The sequence below is a fragment of the Capra hircus genome, chromosome 5 (assembly GCF_001704415.2).
Source record: "Capra hircus breed San Clemente chromosome 5, ASM170441v1, whole genome shotgun sequence".
In the NCBI taxonomy this organism is placed as follows: Eukaryota; Metazoa; Chordata; class Mammalia; order Artiodactyla; family Bovidae; genus Capra; species Capra hircus.
Window position 1 is genome coordinate 96177889 of NC_030812.1, and position 16754 is coordinate 96194642.

General features: G+C 37.0%; 1 protein-coding gene across 2 annotated transcripts in view; it reads left to right on the forward strand.

Annotated features, from left to right (window-relative positions):
* Positions 1-16754, forward strand: part of LRP6 (LDL receptor related protein 6) — a 170282-nt gene that overhangs the window by 19698 nt on the left and 133830 nt on the right. The gene's annotated exons all lie outside the window — the stretch shown is intronic.

The following is a 16754-nucleotide window of genomic DNA, read 5'->3' on the forward strand; positions in this document are numbered from 1 at the left end:
TGTCTCGGTCCTGCCGGTGTGAGTCCTCGCTGTGTCTCTGCTGAACACATTGTCATGCCAGAGTCTGCCATGCCGGGTGTAGACAGTAAAGCGCGAACCTGAAATGAACTGCTATTAATTGGTTAAAATCAAAAGATAAAGACCTGTGAATAGCTCTTTTAGTACTACTTCTTCTCTGACTTTCAAGTATATTGGAATGCTTTAAAACTCATTTATAGGAGGGAGTGGATTAATATTATGTAATAAATTAAAATTTGGAAAAAATAAAAAGTTTATATATGCTCTTTTGTCTCGATATCAGGTCCTTTTGGTAACAAAGTCTTAAGACAGTGCCATATTATAGGAAAATGAGAAGCTTTGTCTGACTGTAAAAGATAACATGGGCAATAGTGAGTGAAATTTTAGAGTGAGAAGTTCTAGAAAGCATATATATATACTTTATATAATATATAAAGATGTATTTTTAGAGAAGCATTAGGTGGTGTCTGCTAAAGTCAGATGTTCTTTTAATAAAGCATCAGAAAATGTTATACTGACTCTAGTGGTAGGAAACAGGGTTGTGGGTTCCAAGAAGGTCATATATGTTGAATGTATGGTACACTGTCCTAATTGAACAGTCTGGTTCTTGAGGACTTGCAAGGTGTTTTTGAGAAATGGAATCTGTTTTGCCAACAAAGTTTGTTGTTAAGTCTCAGGGAGTGTTGAAATGTCTCTGAGGTTACTGCTTTGTAGAACAGACAGGGTTTTGTTGCTTTCCATGCTTATTAGGAAGTAATACTTTGATGAAAAGATAAATAGTTCTCCCCATCTCCTTTTTGGCAGATTCAGTCTTAATAACTCTAAGGATGATGAAAATTTTCCCAAATATCTATTAAATGGTTAGTATGTTCAGAGCTCTGCTTTTTTGTGTTCTTCTTGGGGAGAGATGGGGAATATCTTCAAGGATTTACTGTTTAAGGAGAGAAAACTTAGGAGAGAACTTTTCCTTCTTCAGAGCACATTTATTTGCATTATGTAGTGTGTATGTGGAGAGGGAAAGAGTGTTAAATTATAAGAGCCACAAATCTCTTAAGGATAGTACATAGTTAAGGGAGGTGAATTTATAGGGAACTCTTTTGACTATTCGGGATCTAATAATTTAATAACTAAATGAGTCATTCTCATTTTGTCCCTTAAAACTTGAGCTTTAACTTCTTGCTGGCAGGTCTGATAAGTGTCTTAGGAAGTAAGTTTCCCATGTGATGAAAAAATACATTAGCGTTTCTGTGGCTTAAATATTTGCTAATGTTTGAATCTCAAATTTGCCAGACTCAGCAAGTAAAGGGTATTATTGAAAGAATCAATAGTAATGTACTTTGAAGGTGTCAGTACTGTTATTTAAGCTTCTGAGGGACATTCACTGAAAAATATTTTTCCTGAGGTCTAAATGGGGTTTTGGTAAAACAGTCAAATACCTTTCATTATTTTTGATGTCTGTAGTTAGTGTTGCATATGTGTGAGTGTGCATGTGTAAATTCACTTTTTCAACTCTTTAGCAGTTCTCTGAAGGTTTCTTTTAATTTTTGGAAAGTTACTCTGTGTCGTATGGCTGTTTTTTACATTGTGCAACTGGAAGCAGATAGAATGCAGCCAGATGGTGTCATTTCATACTTAGCGTGATGAAGCATGTTTAAAATTATATTTTAAACTTCTGTATTTAAAAATATATTTTTTCAAATAGTTTTTTCAGTATTGATCTTAGATTTGTGTTAACACTTTTAGTTTTAATGGAATAGTAATTTTGGATTAAATTATATCACTCATATCAGTTAATAGCAAACAGGAGAGATGATTTCCAGATTTATTTTTTAGGGGAAAAATGAAGTTTGCTTACCAGAGAAAATACATGAAAACAGAGCTGAGGAAAATGGTGGCTTTATCAGAGTTCTGGGATCCTGGGTTATGAGGTTCAGAAGAGCTGACTGAGCGCTCTCACATCAGCTTATGTAAAAGGAAAGCTCTTGAATGACTGGCATTGTTTGAGCCCTGGGAACTGGTGCAGACATCTGTGTGCTTTCGGATGTATGGAGTTCTTTGTGCAGTCAGTTCATTTAGCCTAGACTGAAGGAAGATTTTTATTTCCCTCTCTAAATTTGGCTTCTATTAGCCTGAGATTTTTTTTTTTCTTCTTTCTTTCTTTTGAGTGACTGGCAGTGTAGACTTCTGAATAAGGAATGGGAAAAACATGTGTATGGAAATGGTTCCAGAAGTGAACAATCGTAGTTAGAGAAAGCAGTATCCTTGCTTTATGGTGAGAGGTGATTCTTATGTGGCTGCTCCTGATGGTGGAGCTCCTGAATCTGATCCACAGCGACTGTTCTAATCTTAGAGATGTTGAGGAGCTGCAGAACTAGTTCAGTGGAAAGAGAATGATTTATAATTTCCCTGTCAGTTAAGTACGTGTAATTGTCATAACTTGGGTATGTTTAAAAGTATTTTCTATACTGGTTGTATCCCAGATAGGTAAAATAGTTGCTACCACATAGTAGATGTTCAGTAAAAATTTCAGTAAATATTTCTTTTATAATCCTCTATTAATCTTGTGAGGGACATTTGTTTCCTAAGCAATGTAAACTTTAGTATGGTCTTGTGAATTCTAAATCAGTATGGCTTTGATTGCAATTGTTAATTTGAAACATGGTTAAGAGTTTTAGTCTTCCATTAGAAGTTATCAAAATCGTATTTTAAAGATACACTCATTGGAGAATGTTTTATGTCACATCTGGCTTTGTTAATTATCAAGCAAGTTACTTTGTTTTCTTGGATATCAGTTTCCTCATTTCTAAAATGAGTTCCTTTCAATTTTGGACTTTAAAAGCCAGACATTAAAAAAAAGTAGTCTATCTCATTTTAAATACATTATTTAAGCTTTAAAAGCCAGGCATTTAAAGAAAGTACTCTCATTTTAAAAACTGTATTTTACCGTTACACATCCAGTCTAATTTAGGTATTTTATACTTGTGTTTCTCAGAACAGATTCTTTAGATTTGTTTCTACTGCCCTTATTGCACATGCTGTCACATTCAGCCTCCTCTTTTAGGCTGTTTCACCTCTAAAACTAGTTTAAACCTTTTTTCCAGTTCCACTTGATGTAAACTGAAAAGCACTTTAAAATATCAAAGGATATGTTTTGTATGAAGAATGGAAAATGTGGCCCATTACTTTCAAGCAGGTTACATATATTCAGATATGCTTGTAGATAGGTGTTTTTGAAATTACCTAAAAAGAGTGTGTTGGAAAGACACTAATCCAGGAAACCTGTATTATAGGTTTACTTTATTAGCCTCTGGGATAGAAATCAAGGCCCATGGAAGGTAAAAATTTTTTTTAAGAATAAATAAATGTGTATGTTTAATTGTATGTATTCTCAAATGTTAGTGTTGAGTGTCATCCAGCTTTTAATCCTTTATATCTAGTGATACATATCACATCTCATTGAGTTTTGATTGTGTGGTTTACCATTTTTATGTTCTGTGTCTCCAGGCCTACTTTTATTGAGGGAATATTAAAAGGGAGTATTTGCAATATGACTGAATGACTCTGAGTAGCCCCACTCCAGTACTCTTGCCTGGGAAATCCCATGGATGGAGGAGCCTGGTAGGCTGTAGTCCATGGGGTCGCTAAGAGTCATGCATTGGAGAAGGAAATGGCAACCCACTCCAGTGTTCTTGCCTGGAGAATCCCAGGGACGGGGGAGCCTGGTGGGCTGCCGTCTATGGGGTCGCACAGAGTCGGACATGACTGAAGCGACTTAGCGGCAGCAGCAGCAGCAGCCTAGTCTCAATAGCTTTCTTTGCCTTTTATCAATAAATAAAAGCTTTCCTTGCTTGCACATTGACCTTTTGATTTATCCTAGCAAAAGAGAAGAATGATATTCTGTGAGAGTAATGAATATAGGATACCTTTAACTGAGTTTTCTGCATTGTGGTACTCTTATATATCCTTGCTGTATTTCAGTGTGATTGGCTTTTTAGAAATTTTAGCAAATTAGTTTCAGCACACCTGATATTTGTGTTGTTGAATCTAAGATTTTGGAAGGAGGAGTATGTGACAGCTAATTTGTGAAGTAGAAATGAAATGATTGTCTTAAGTTTTTTTTTTTTTGGTAGCATTTGATATTGATACTATAGTCCTTTTAGAAATTCTTCCCAAGATTTTCTGATTTTTATACTGTTGGCTTTCCTACCTCTCGGACCACCCTTTTCCTTTCTTAATAACTCTTAAGTTTAAAAGTATATCGTTTATTCTTTCCCTAAGATCGTATACATTCCCACAGCTTTTGCATAGAAGCAGATAGCCAATTATCCATAAAGCTCCATATCCTGAAACACTAGTTCTGTGTATAAAAGCTCTCGCTCTGTCTGAACTCTCAATAATGTACAATTTTGAAAGGTGTCCTCTTGGTCAATTGGGGAAGCCTGTTTTCTGCCAATTAAATCCTGGGAGTGGTAGGGAATTTTAAGGATCTTCTTGATAAATGACCTTTACTTTTTGGCTGAACAAACCTAGTCCTTTGGGTAAAATAAGAGAAAGTCAGATTCTTGGTTGAGATTTTCCAATTCCACGTTAGGTCGTTTTTTTCCCCATGAAAAGTGTCCTGCTGAAGCTTTTTCTTTTTTTTTTCCTTGTCTTTAATGCAACCTGCTTGTTTTATTTAAAAGAGGATTTTATAAATTCTGTGTTTTTAGATATATTCACCATACTGATTTCTTATTTTACTATTTTTTTTGCATCCCACTTAATCCAGTTGGTTTTAGCTTCTTTCTGCTTGCAGTATGTTCTTTAATATTTCAGCAGAAGTCTGTTAATGGTAAGTTTCTGGAGTTTGTCTGCAAATATATTTATTTTGTCCTCATTCTTGGAAAGATAATTATTTGATTATAGAATTCTCTGTGATTGTTATTTTCACTCAGTCCTTCGAGGGTATTATGACTTTTAATTGTTGCTGTGAAAAGTCTGTTCTCTAATTATTGTTGCTTTGTAATTAGTTTTTTTCTGGTTTATTAAAAGCAGCCCCTGCATTCCTAAATTTTTGATACTTTTCAGCTTTGTTCACTTTGTGTCCAGATGTGGCTGTGTTTTACTTATCCTGCTTAGAACCCTTGTTTCTAGAATATAATCATCATTGTTATTTCTTCTAGAAAGTTACCCATCATTTTCTTACTTTTCCTTTATTCTCTTTAGTCTGCTCTGGAATTCCTGTTTGATGTATGTGGACCACCTGATTTTATGCTCCATGCCCCTTAATCTTGCTTTCGTATCTTCTCTCACTTTATCTCTCTGGGCTTGTGGTTATTTTTTGCACCTGCCTTCCAGATAATTCTTTGTTCAGCTGTGCCTAATTTTGCAGCTTAGTATCAGTGATTGTGTTTTGCTTTTGTAGAATTTCTTTATGCCCTTCATTTAAAACTTACTATGAGATGGTTACCCTACATAAAAGAAGAAATATTGTATCAATAATATTAGACTTACAAAATGTTAGAAAAATAGTTGATAGTTCTTGTATAACTTTTACCTGCATGCACAGTCCTTCAGTCTTGTCTAACTCTCTGTGAGCTTCATGGGCTGTAGCCTGCCAGGCTCCTCTGTCCTTGGGATTTTCCTGGCAGGAGTACTAGAATGGGTTGTCATTTCTTCTCCAGGGGATCATTCTGACCCAGGGATTGAATTTGAATCTCCTGTGGCTTCTGCATTGACAGGTGGATTCTTTATCCCTGAGCCACTTAAGAAACCCATAATCTTTACCTTGCTTCCCTTAATATTATATTTTATGTAATCATAGAAGAGTTATCTAGATCAGGAAATTAATGTTGATACAATATGGTTAACTAATCTCTAGACCGTACTTGAATTTCTTTAATTTTCCCACAAGGGTCCTTTTTGTGGCTGAGGGTTCCATGTTGCATTTAGTTGTTATTTCCTTAGTATTTTTTAATCTGGGACATTTTACCAGTCTTTGTCTTCATAACCATGACCTTTTGAAGGTTACTGGCCAATCAGTTTGCAGAATGTCCCTCATTTAGGATTTGTCTGAGGTTTTCCTTTGATCAGCTAGCTATATGTTTTTGGCATAGCAGAGGTCACGTTCTCCCCTCAGGGCATCGTATCAGCAGATACGTGATGTGGGTATTGGTGATGTATTATTTGATCACTTATGGCTTTCTGTGCCAGGTTTTGTGTGTGTGTTTACATTTTCCCCCTTATAATAACTGCCTGAAACTGTGCAGCTATCTTGCTGCTTATCATACAGCTACAGCCTGCATCCTCAGTCATGTCTGACTCTTTGTGACCCCATGAACCATAGCCTGCCAGGCTCCCCTGTACATGGAATTTTCTAGGGAAGGATACTGGAGTGGGTTGTCATTTCCTCCTCCAAGGGATCTTCCCGACCCAGAGATCGAACCCACATAAGCTCGAACCCACATCTCCAAAGTCTCCTGCACTGGTAGGTGGATTCTCTAGTACTGAGCCACCTGAGAAGTCCACTTCTTACATTATTTTTAAGCAACCTTTGTTGGTTTTTGCCTGCAACAGTTAATACTATGGTTTTCTGCCAAATGGTGATATTTGTAGTTCCATTGTTCCTCGTAAAGATGCGTTATTAGCTAGAATTCCACCTTAAGGAAGAACTGTCTTGTGTTTCCTACTTAGGCATTTATCCAATAATTTATATGAATATGGACTCAGGGGCATTTGTTTATTCTATAAGTTATAATCCATTACTGTCATTATTTCTTGCTCCAGTTGCCCTAGATTTTGCCATTGGGAGTTCCTTCAGGTTGGCTCCTATGTTCTTTTGAGAGGCCCTCATCATTTTTAAACACTTTTTTACTATCTGCAGAGCACAAGATGTTCCACATTCATGTTGTCCTTTTGCTTCACCCTTTGACTCAACCCTTTCTCCAAGGAGCTCTGTCTCCTTTATTGGAAGATGCTATTGAGAAACTAAGATCTGGGAGTTGGGTGTGTTCACAGTGGATTTTCATTGCAGTGAATAGTTGAGAGATACATGTAGGAAATAACATGTGCGTGTGTGTGTGTATATCTATACACACACACACCTAGTTCGTGTGTGTATATCTGTATCTACATATTAAAAAAATGAACTTATGTTTATCTCCAGTTCCAACCTACCATTTACAAAATTATGTTACAGTCTTCTCCCCTTTCTCCCCAACACCTTTTCTTTGTTATTCCAGTTTATGATAGTGAGAAACAGGGTTCTCATTGTCCACAATGTATTTTCTTATTTCCTCAATCCTAGTGTACAAACTTCAGAATTGCCAGCCTGTGCTTTTGTGAGAAACAAATTTTTTGTCTGGAATACACTACTGTGAAAATCCTGTCAGTCAGAATGGTGTCTTTCAAATGTATTTAGGTAAATTTTCCTTCCCATCAGTTGCAGTGTGGCATTTGTAATATATTACTGTTTGTGTTCCTTTTGGAATGTCTGCCTGTATCCTGGTTGATTTTAATTATCAATTTATTTTTGGGTTGTGTGAAGCAATTGCCATGTTTCCTAGAGTTAGAAATAACACAAAAAGCTTGACTCAGTAGCGTCCTTCCTCCTGATCCTTGTGCGATGGTCCCATTTCCCCTTTCTTTCCAGCTTGTCCCTCCTTGTTTACTCCCTAGGATATCTTATTATTATTTATTTCGTTTTATCTAATTAAATTCCTTTTTGCGCAGATGAGCTGTTTCATGTAAATTTTTTAATTTTTTTTACATGAAAGAGGAACATACTAAAGATGCTCTCTTGCACTTTCTTTTTTAACTAACAATGTATCCGGAATATCACTCCATATCACTTTGTAGAGATCTTCCTTTTTTTTTTTGTTTGTTTTTTGGCGACTGCCTAGTATTCCATTGTGTGATTATAGCATAATGTATTCAGCTACTCTTCTGTTGTGTTAGCTGAGGTGTTTTAAAGCAAATCCACACAGTGACATCTCACTCTGAAAAGTGGGTATTTCCTCTATAACCACAATACCATCTTCTTCCATGCACCCCAAATGAGCAAGTCTTTTCTATTGTAGATGACTCAGTCCATATTCGGATATCTGTCATGACCTCAAAAGTGCTATTTTACAGTTGGTATACTTGAATGAGGATTTAAAACAAAGTTCACAGATTGCACTTGATGATGTCTCTTAAAGTTTCTCTGGAATAGTCCCTCCCTATCTGTTTTTTTCTCATGCTTTTATTGAGAAGGTTCTATAGTTGTCTTTTTTTTTTTGAGAAGGTTCTATAGTTGTCGAATGTTACGATTTGGAGTTTTCTAAGAGATACTTGGGCTGTTTGATTTATTTTTACTCCTTTACGTTTCTTGTATAAATTAAAATTTATGATAGGATACTTGGTTAGCAAATTCATTGTCTTGGCGCAAGTGCGTCATAGGTAGCATTGAGTACTTTATCACATCAGGAAGTGCATAGTATTTTGTTCTACCTATAGCGATGCTAAGATGGCTCAATAGATGATGAGAGTTTGTATTTTTATCATAGTATTGAGCTTTTCCTTTTATATCCTTCAAGTAATCTGTGGAATGATCCTTTTGTACAGTGCCAATATCCAGTTCCTCATCTACTGATTATGTTAACATCCACTGGTGATCACTTCTTGTTTTGTTAAGGATGTCTGTTACTTTTTTATGATGTCTGTCCCATGTGTTTTCGTCTATCTTTTATGTGTTTTGGTAATTTAGAATAGTTACAGTCTCTATCCAGATTATTCAGTTGTCTGAAGTTCTTAGACATCCACTTCTGTTCTTTGTTATATTTCCTGATTCTTAAGGTGAACTGTTTCCTTCAGTGTTGTATAGTTTTAAATTGTGAATTGGCTTCCTTTTCCAGTAAGTGGCCTGAAGTGACCCCTAAAAATGGTGGGCTATTCACTTGACTCAGAAAACCCCACAAAATCATGCAAATCAAGAGGTTCAAATCTTCGTGTTCACTTCTAAGAACACTCGTGAAACTGCCCAGGCCATAAAGGGTATGCATATCCGAAAAGCCACCAAGTACCTGAAGGATGTCACGTTAAAGAAGCAACGCGTGCCGTTCCGTCGTTACAGTGGTAGAGCTGGTAGGTGTGCACAGGCCGAACAGTGGGGCCGGACGCAGGGTCGGTGGCCCAAAAAGAGTGCTGAGTTTTTACTACACATGCTCAAAAATTCAGAGAGTAGTGCTGAACTTAAGGGCTTAGATGTAGATTCTCTGGTCATTGAGCACATCCAAGTGAACAAAGCCCCCAAGATGCGGCGCAGGACTTACAGAGCTCACGGTCGGATCAACCCCTACATGAGCTCTCCCTGCCACATTGAGATGAGATGAAAAAGAACAGATTGTTCCTAAACCAGAAGAGGAGGTTGCACAGAAGGAAAAGATATCCCAGAAGAAACTGAAGAAACAAAAACTTATGGCCCGGGAATACATGCCACAAAAAATAAATGCAAATAAAAGTTAAAAAAAATAAAATGTGAGTTGATCTTCAGAGGGGTTGTTTGTGTGAATCTTGAGTGGCTTCAGGTAGTGGCTTCAGTTAGAGGGTCAGGAAGAGAGGTTTGTTTTTGCCACGCACACTACAGGTGTTTCCGGGGACCACTTTATTTTTAAACTGAAGTATAACTTAGATGTACTAAAATGCACAGGTTTTCTGTGCTGTTTTGATATACGTATGTACCTGTATTACCACCCAGTTCAAGCAGAGATGATTTTTTGTGTTTAATTTTGGAGTTAGGAGTTGCCCTACAGTGTAGATAGAATAAATTCAGACGCTTAAACCTATGTGAGGGCATTGTGATCAGAGTTTTTGGTGGTTTTTCCTACCTTTTCAGAGCTTAGGCCAAGGCAGAAAATTTCTTTGCCTCCTTCTACCAGTGGCAGGTTTTTGTACTTGATTGTTCCCTGAAGGTCTGTGCTTTGTGCAAAAATCTTAGTTATAACACAGTGCTTCTTGTGCGTCAGGGCCTTATTTTCCTGTTCTGCCATTGAAACAGAAGTCTGAGCTGAGAATGTCCTTCAGGGTGGCTGTGGCATCAAGCATGTCCTGCTGTGTTGCTGTTGTTTAGTTGCTAAGTACTTCTTTTTACTTCCCTATTACCTTTTGGCTCTTGAGAGATTTGATTTCCTCTGCTTTCATACCTTAGTTGTCCATTTAAAGCAGTGTTTATGTATTTTTATTTTGTGTATGTGTGTATATAGGTATCAAGTCCATTTGACCAATTATAACACACCAGAAGCTCTTCAGTGACTGAGTAGTTTATAACAACAGAGATTTTGCTGCTTATAGTTCTGGAGGCTGAAAAGTCCAAAGTCAAGGTGCCAGCTTGGTCCCCTTCTGGTGAGGGCCTTCCTCCTGGTTCATGCACCCTCCTTCTGTGTCCTCATGTGGTGGAAGGGCCTGAGGGATCTCTCTTTCATAAGGCACTAATCCCACTCCTCATAGCTCTGCCCTTGAATCTAAGCACCTCCCAGAGGCCCCACATTCTAATAGTATCATCTCTGAGGATTTCAACATAGGAATTTTGAAGAAATGTAAACATTCAGACCATAGCAATGTATAAATCAAAAGGCTCACCACTGATTGTAAGAAAAGGAAGGTTTTCTGGTTATGTTGTTAACAAACTACCAGAAATAGAAACTCTAACTTTTATGTTTTTAAATATTACCTTCTCTTCTTGGGAATATATGTGCATGATAGTTGGGCATTATTCATACTTAGTAATATCTGTGCTAATGACTTCTTTTAATTATAGGTAGGGTTATGTAAGTAACTTCAAGGATCATGGAGTGATTTATGACCTAATATAGATCTGGTTCACTTAGTTTTTATGACTCAATTCTAAATGTTGTCTTAATTAGCCACCTTTGTATGTAATTACATCTTGTAAAGGATGAAAATTTATCCCTTCTGTTCAACTTTATTGAAAGTAAACATTTCTAAGTATTTTTGTTAGGGGAAGCTGGATTCAGATTAAGTATACATACTAGATTAGGAGTTTGTGAATATTTTGGAAAATTTATTGTTTTTTCCTTATATAATCTTAGAAGTTACATGCTTGGGATCGTAATAAATTTGTATAAAATGGCTGCTATCTAGTCTGATTGACATTTGAGATATTTTAATTTTATTGGCATAAGAAATTTTGGTATCTTGAAAAGTCACTGTTTACTTACATTAGTTATTTCTTAATTAAACCCTGTCTTCTACCCTTCACTCCATTTAAAAATTATTTTCCAGAAAGCATTGCAAATGGGTATCATGCCAGATACAGCAATAAAATTGCATTTGTGTGGAAACTAGTGAACATAACAACCTAGTACTGGTTTTCCTGATTTTTGATGGATAGCAGATGTCCATACTATTGCAAAGTGGAGTTGTAACCACATATATTTAATTCTTCAGTATCAATTAAATATGTTTATAGTCTCTTAATTCAAAGCCAAGATAAAACCCATAAGCCAAAATAAGAGGCCAAATAGGCTACATAATTGGAAAGTTAGTGATAATTGTTGCTGAAGAAAGATTTCTCTTATATGAATGAGCCTGTTACTTGGCTTTTACGAAGCCATGGGAGATATTTATCAAACACTTAATGCATTTCATAGAGGATACTTTAAGTATCCTTTTGGCTTTTAAATATGATGCTGATAAAAAAGTGTTTGCAGAATATATTACACAGCTAGTTAAATTTAGCAGCTTTACTGTTAAGTGCTTTTGGGTAACCCTAGGTTACTAAGCCAGGTTAACTATCCAAACAAAAACAAAACAAGCAAAACCAAACTGGCTAGTTAGTACGTGTACCTCAATTATTTATTTTTAGAAAGAGTCCAAAATAAAATGAGATAGTCCAGGAGTACCTAATAGTCTAATTTTTAGGCAGCTGGGTTAAGGGTGGAGGTTTTCAGGCCCCAGTGTTAAATATTATTCATTCTAATAATTGAAACTGTTTATATCATATCCTCCAGATAATCTGGAGAATGTTATTTTTCTTCTTCAGGAATTTTCTTTTTTCTCTGCATCATGAAGTCTCTAGTCTGCTAGCAGTCTTGATGTTCTCCATTCTACTAGCTGCTCTTTAGATAAAAAGTTTATGCTTTTCTTTTACTGGCTGGTGCCCACCCTCCTTTAGGAGTAACTGTCTTAGAAGAGGTAGCCTCTGAACATTGTTCTTTATTAAATCTAATGCCTTTATTAAATCTAGTATCTATGATGTTCAAGCTTTACCATATCAACCTAATTTCTTCATATTGTTTTATGCAGCTTAATAGTTAGAGCAAGAGTCTGTATTCATGTTCCGTATTTTAGTCCTGGAAATGACATTCCCTCACCTCTCCAATGCAGATACAACTCTTGATGGCTTATTTGACATTCATTACCCCCATGATGCTTTCTGTTGGCACCTGTCTTCTAACTGTGTAAAGTTTCTTCTGGGAATTTTGAAGTCAGAATCATCTTGAAAAACAACAAACTTGTAAAGGGTTCAATTTTGTGTTAAATTATATACTATATAATAAATTAATGTGAAAAATTGTAAAGTTAAAATTAACTGGTAAATTTTAAATCTCTTTTGTAGACTGTACTTGGAATTTTTCTAAGTTACATAATCTTTCTGATACATAGAATAAACCTTAAGTTTCTTCCAGTACCTAGAATACTAGAGTCTTTTACATTTATAGAAATATTGTATATTTATGCCATGTCTGGATTACATATATTTGAAAGCAGAGCGTACTAGTCTTGTGTTGTACTAAGGGATGTAAATTGATATTCATTTAACAGTGTTAAAATGTTGTAACTCAAACTTTGTCCCCTCACCTGTACCAAATAATGCTCTTAGATAATCAAACTCAAAATGCAGAGTAGTAAATCCTCTGTGTCTACTTTGGATAGAGAGGATACTTTGATTTTGGAGGAAAATACCAGTGGGTTGTTTCCCCCTCTCCCCTAAGGATTTTTCTCCTCCCGTCATGTTGAATGATGAGTTTGGGTTTACAGAAATGGAATACCTGGTGACGAGATCAGCTGTTGTAGCTGTCCAACATCACATACCTGTGCAAGCGTCTTGAGCACAGGGCTCAGTAGCTTCCATTCATTTGAATCAGCTTCAGTGCTTCATCCCCAAGTGCCATGAATGCCGCTTTCCTGGCTCGCCAGGGCCCATTGCTGTTTTTTCCCTGCACTCCCCGGAGAAGGACAAAGTCTCATAAAGCAGATTCTGAGGCTGAAACCTAGGAAAAACTGTATTGAGAAGACGCATCAGAGAGCCTCATTCTGCAGGAAGGTCACTGCATTTTAGGAATGACATTTAATCTCTTCAATCTCTCTTTCTTATTCTTTCCTTTGGAGACATAATTTAGCTGCCTTTGGGGAAATGCACAGAATGAAGATTTGGTACCAGTCTTACCACTAAAAATGAGTACCAGGGTTTATGGAATGGTAAACTGAAGCAGAAACAGCTTTGCTTTTTTTTTTTTTTTAAGAAAAATGGACTTTATTTTTATAGTTTTTTAGGTTCACAGCAGAATTGACTGGGACAGATATTCCTAATTCCTTCCTTCTGTACCTTACATTACTGCTGTCCTTTGTTTCATACACATACACACATATATATGAAATTATCAAATACATTGTTGCTGTTGTTATTTTGAACAAATTGCTGTTTGATCAATTAAGAATAAATAAAATGAAAAGAAAAGTTTTTTTTTATATTCATTTATTCCATCTGTAATACGCTTACTTTTTAAAAAATGTAGGTCTGAGTTTCTTACCTGTAATCATTTTCCTTCTCTCTGAAAGAATGTCTTCTTACAAAGTAGGTCTCTAGATAATGAATTCCCTAAAGTTTTGTTTGTCTGAGAAAGTCTTTATTTCTCCTTTACTTTTGAAGGATAATTTTGCAGGGTAGAGAGTTCTAGATTGGTAGGTTTTCCCCTCATAATTCATTTTTTCTGCTTGCTCTTCTCTGAGGTTCTTGGGTGTATGGTTTGGTATCTGATACTAATTTGGGAAAATTCTAAGTTATTAGAATTTTTTTCAAATTAGAATATGTTTCAAGTAGTTCTTTTTCTTTTGTTTCTAGAATTCCCATTATGCATATGGTATGAAAGTGAAAGGCAAAACTCGCCCAGTCACATCCGACTCTTTGTGACCCCATGGACTATACCCCATGGACTATACAGTTCATGAAATTCTCCAGGCCAAAATACTGGAGCCGGGTAGCTGTTCCCTTCTCCAGGGGATCTTCCCAACCCAGGGATCGAACCTAGGTCTCCCGCATTGCAGGCGGCTTCTTTCCCAGCTGTGCCGCCAGGGAAGCCCTGCGTGTGATACACCTTTTGTAGTTGTCCCGAAGTTCTTGAATATTGTCTTCTATTCCCCCCGGCCCCCTCAGTCTGTTTCTTCTTTCTCTGCTTTTTAGCTTGGGAATTTGTATGGACATCTCACAAATGCGGAGATTGTTTCTTCAGCTCTCTCCAGTCTACCAAAGAGCCCATTGAAGACACTTGTTCCTGTTACAGTGTTTTCAGTCTCCAGTGATTCCTTCTGGGTCTTCCTTAGAATTTTTTAGAATCTTTCTGGTTATTCCATCTGTTCTTGCATGTTGTCTTTTTTTCTCATTTGAGTCCTTAGCATATTAATCATGGTTGTTTCTAATTCCTGGTCTGATAATTCCAACATTGCTGCCATATCTAAGTCTGGTTCTGATGCTTGCTCTGTCTGTTCAATTTTTTTTTCCCTTTTAGTAAGACTTACAATTTTTTTGTTGAAAACTGAACATTATATACTGGGCAAAAAGAACTGTGGTAAATAAGTATTTAGTAATGTGTTAAAGACTCTTGAGAGTCCCTTGGACTGCAAGGAGATCCAACCAGTCCATCCTAAAGGAGATCAGTTCTAGGTGTTCATTGGAAGGACTGATGCTGAAGCTGAAACTCCAGTACTTTGGCCACCTCATGCGAAGAGTTGACTCATTGGAAAAGACCCTGATGCTGTGAGGGATTGAGGGCAGGAGGAGAAGGGGACGACAGAGGACGAGATGGCTGGATGGCATCACTGACTTGATGGACATGTGTTTGGGGAAACTCCGGGAGTTGGTGATGGACAGGGAGGCCTGGCGTGCTGCGATTCATGGGGTCACGGAGTCAGACACGACTGAGCGACTGAACTGAATGTGTTAAAGTGTTAGGAGAGGGAATGTGTTCTATAGTTCTGTGAGTAGGTCTCGGTCTTTTAGTGAGTCTTTTAGTTGCTGGGGTGGTAGCACCACAAATTCATCTCTGATGTTTTTCATCCCCGTGAGAGCAGTGGGATAGCTGGAGGGGGCTGAGTTTGGATTCCCCTCCTCTCAGGTCTGGAAGGCTCTGATGAAGCACCCAGTAGGTTGAAATAGTCTCTCTTGATCTTGAGGGCAGGCCTTGTTAAGAAGAACAGAATACCGATGTAGTTCAAAAGTTACTATTTTCGTCTTTGCCGTTGCTGCAAGAGGGAGAGTGTTTCGCTTTGGTCCTCACAGTGAGTGCCTGGCAGAGTTGCTGGGGGAGGACCTTCCAGAGTGTGAGGCTCACCTCTTGGCTGGCGTTCGAGAGTTTCTGAGGTTTGTTTATACCAAGCCTCTAGCAGTTCATCACTCAACAGTTCGGATTTCACTGCCCTGGTTCTGGTTCCCACGTAGGTTTCTCCTTTCGGGTTTTTGCTCTGCTCAATTATTAGTCTCTGTATCTGCTTGTCTCTCCAATTTTTGAATCAGCAGATTGTTCTGTAACCCAGTTCTCTGATGGATCTAAGATGTTGACATTTTTTCAGTTTGTTTAGGTCTTTGTTTGTCATTAGAATGGAGTGATGAGTTCTAAGCTTCTTACATGCTGCACCAGAAATTGAAAGTTAGGGCTTTGCTTTTTTGTATTAAAAATCCAAATACATAAATCTTAAGTAATACAGTATTTATTAACTGGAAGAATGTTGCATAATATAATCTAGAGTCTTAATTTTGATAGAAGAGCTTCAGACATGTTCAGAAATTTTAATTTGGATTGGGGCAGGCATCCAGGGAATAGAACCTATATGCTTTTATATCTTATTTATATCCTTAGTCTTGGTCTAGTTTTCTAAGCCATTGATAATGGGTCTGATGATAACTTTTCTTTATTACATACTGTTCAACTACAGTAAACATACTTTTTAGACTAGACTGACTTTAAGACTCCTTACAGTGAGACTGAACTAAGGAAGTGAACCCATATCATCTCAGTTTATATGTAAGAAAACCGAAGTGGAAATGAAAGCAGTGAAATGAATTCATAACTGTCTTTTAAAGTTTTCATTAATTTATTAATGATAGAGGCTTAAGTGAAACTCTCAGAACTTGGTTGTAAAATAAGATATGAAATCTGTTTTCTTACAACTCTGTAACATTTTCCTTTGAAGCCTAATCATGAGCAGACAACTGTTTGTAATCTGAAAGTAAGTTTTCTGAAATGTCTCCTCCGAGAGTGAAAACAGTGGTATATGGATGGAGATAAGCCTGCAGCATGGAGACCCTACACTCTGTTTAGTAGAATTAAAGAGGACTCTGGAAATTTGTGTGTTTGCCTGAAGAATAAGTAGTAAATTGTAAGCTGTTGTATGTATGTAGAAGATGAGAAGCATCATCAAAGAGCACACTGTTAATTTGTCAAAGCTCATAGAACTCTACAGCAGAAATTGAACCTTACCGT